The 2981-nt window shown below is 37.1% G+C and overlaps 1 long non-coding RNA gene across 1 annotated transcript in view; it reads right to left on the bottom strand.

The window, feature by feature from the left end:
• Positions 1–2981, bottom strand: part of LOC110425429 (uncharacterized) — a 6736-nt gene that overhangs the window by 3552 nt on the left and 203 nt on the right. The gene's annotated exons all lie outside the window — the stretch shown is intronic.

Genomic DNA, 2981 nt, shown 5'->3' with positions numbered 1-2981 from the left:
TCTATAATGTCATGGCACTATGTGCCTTCATTCTTACCACAGATCATTCTTCATGAAAAGAATAATTATAAGGTATACATATATTTCTTGTGCATGGCATAACTCTTTATGACTTTCCTTCTCACTATAGCCATTTGATCAATGAGCTATTGTTTCGCCCCTTTTTCATGTTTGTCGGGGATATATCCCCTAACATCTCTCATCCTCAGGAATATCAAGTTACAACTCCCTCAATACTTAAATTTACAAACCTCGATTTAATCACATTAACCATAATAGTGCCCACCATAGCAGTTGCTAAACTAAAAATACATTCCCGTTCAAGGTCTCACCCTTAACTTAACTTAATTAACAAACTCATTGTTGGTCCTTATCGATCGACCTAACTTCCAAATTTCACTACCATAGCTATAATTATCATTTTACTGAATGAATAAGCTCTAATGATCCTATTAATCTCACTTCATTAGCCATTGTTAAAAGGATTTTAGAGCTCAACGCTTTGAACGAAAAGTTGACAGTGCAACTTATCAAAAACTTGCCTCACATTGTCAGGCCTCAGCCTTTGTATTCACAGTATGATAACTAACTTACATTTAACCTTATTCATTAATACAACTTATCACCATCATCCATCATATTCACAATAACTTCATCATGGTTTAGCTCCTTTCACAAGCCACTGATGGCTACCATACATCAGTCCCTAATCCAGGCTCAATATTCTCATGTCACACACATATATCTTTCTTTTACTAGTAACCCAACTTTATCAGGTAGCTTAACTTTTCTACCAATCACAATCATAATTTTCTATATATATATATATATATAGGCCTTTATCAAGGCATCCATTTCCTGCAAGCATCATGCCCTCCAATTCCCGTCTATGTGTCTCGCATACTAGGTGCCATCTCTTACCTAGATGCGATCAACACCAAATCAATCCATATTATACTTTAAAAAAAAGGTGGCTTTCTAGATGACCATGGTACCCATGTAGTTTCTTGTCCGCGACTTGTGCTGCGTAGTCACAAATCGAGGGCAAAACTTTACATAAGACCATACCACTCTGCTGACAGACACGAGAATCCTAGGACTTGAGTAAACCTAGGGCTCTGATACCAACACTGTAACGACTACTCCTCGATCGCTACTGGCGTCCAAGTCTCACGGGAGAATGTGCCAAGTCCTGAACAAGCCTTACTTAAAGCGTTAGTCATTATCTTACATTCATACCATCAATCTAAGAAAATTTCCTTGTATCATAAAACTCTTTGTGATAGGAATTGAACAATATTCTTTATAAATGGCATAAACCTTTATTCCACATAATTATAAAAATGATACATCAAGACTTATAATTTCCTAATGTACATTTGAATTGACACTATTGTCTAATCCTGTAACAAATTACTATATGAAGACTCGATCTCTCGCAGCGGAGTGACTAGGAATAAAGTGTTATTAGATGACTTTACCTATCTGCAGTGGGCTGAAAATGCCGATGAATGCACGTTAGGCTGATCACTATCTGCAAAAGGAAAATAATGGGGGGGTGAGTCTCACAAACTCAGTGATCATCGGCTTCGTGAGTAGGGTGTAGATGGGAAACAAGCATAAGGCAGAAAAGTTGAATAATCAAACCGGAATATCAAATCTTAGTGTTAAAATACCAAATCATAAGTAAGATATTTGTGCGTTGTAAAAATAATGACGTAAATCATAATAATATTTTCACTTGGCAAAACGGTACCGAAACAATGTTACGAAACCAAGTTCAAACATTGAAACATTGTTTGCTATACAAATATGGCCAACAATATAAAGTATGCACGCTTCCAAATTATGCGGCATGGAAAGAAATCAAGTGTACAACCATGTAAAACATCTCATGTTCATCAAGTAAGCACTGAAAGCTTTTATTCAAGCCAAAAGAGCTGTAAAGAAATCTCAAATCTCCACTATGCAAAAGAGTATGCGTTGAAAACTCACAACGCTCTCGAGTAGCTAAGTATAGTAATCACCCGTGGACCCATTTCCACGTAATAACATCTAAGAGCTCTACTCCACCTGATCCTTATAGCCATGGTTGTCTCAATGATGTTGGTTGACATCGGAGAAATCAAGCCGTCGCAACCACAAATATCACTTGTGGCTTAGCCACATATACAACCCATGGCCTTGCCACATAAATCACAAACTATGGCCCCAGCCACGTCTAACGGCCCGTTGGTGACCTAAAAGTTCTCTAGCTAGAGCTCACTTGTGCACAAAGGTCAGGCTTAACCGAAGTGACAGCCGACCTACTCTCGACGCTCTCGGTTTATCGAAACCATTTTTAAAACCAAATCGGGTTTTACAAGGCTTTTCCTTTTAAATCCTTTCAAATCAAGGTTTGATAACCCCTTTGAAATTACTTTTCAAACTAAATGGCATGTTGTAAATATTTATACATAAATCAAAGCTCAAAACTTGCATTCAAAGTTGTTTAACAAATGCATTAGCTATGCATATCATAAAAAAGAATACAAGGCATAGATTTTGATACAAACATTGTGAAACGCTTGTTTCCCAGTTTCTAAAACTTTTTATGCATATAGCTTATCTATAGGTATATCCAAATCACTTTAAAAACACTTGCATTTACAAACTTCCTATGGTTTCTACCAGCTCATGCTCTCCACAATGGCAATATATAAATCATTGTAAATCCATTCAAATTGCCTATCAAGGCTAACAGCTCATGCCATCCACAAATGCTTTTAAGAAAACCAATCATGTTTATTAACGTAAATCAATATATAATACGAAGATTTTAAAATCGGCACCCCCTACTCACCTTACAATAGTGGGACGCTACATCGCTATTGATTCAGGCGCGTATCTAGCTAATTTCACTCACTGGTTACCCGTTACCTCCTCCGGCATGCCACATCAACACACTTTCTTTACTCATACACTTCCTAGCATCCATTCAA

The sequence above is a fragment of the Theobroma umbraticum genome, unplaced genomic scaffold (assembly GCF_002168275.2).
Source record: "Theobroma umbraticum cultivar Fairchild unplaced genomic scaffold, ASM216827v3 scaffold_81.0, whole genome shotgun sequence".
In the NCBI taxonomy this organism is placed as follows: domain Eukaryota; kingdom Viridiplantae; phylum Streptophyta; class Magnoliopsida; order Malvales; family Malvaceae; genus Theobroma; species Theobroma umbraticum.
Note: the sequence above shows the minus strand (reverse complement) of the source record. Positions and strands in the feature narration are given on the sequence as shown.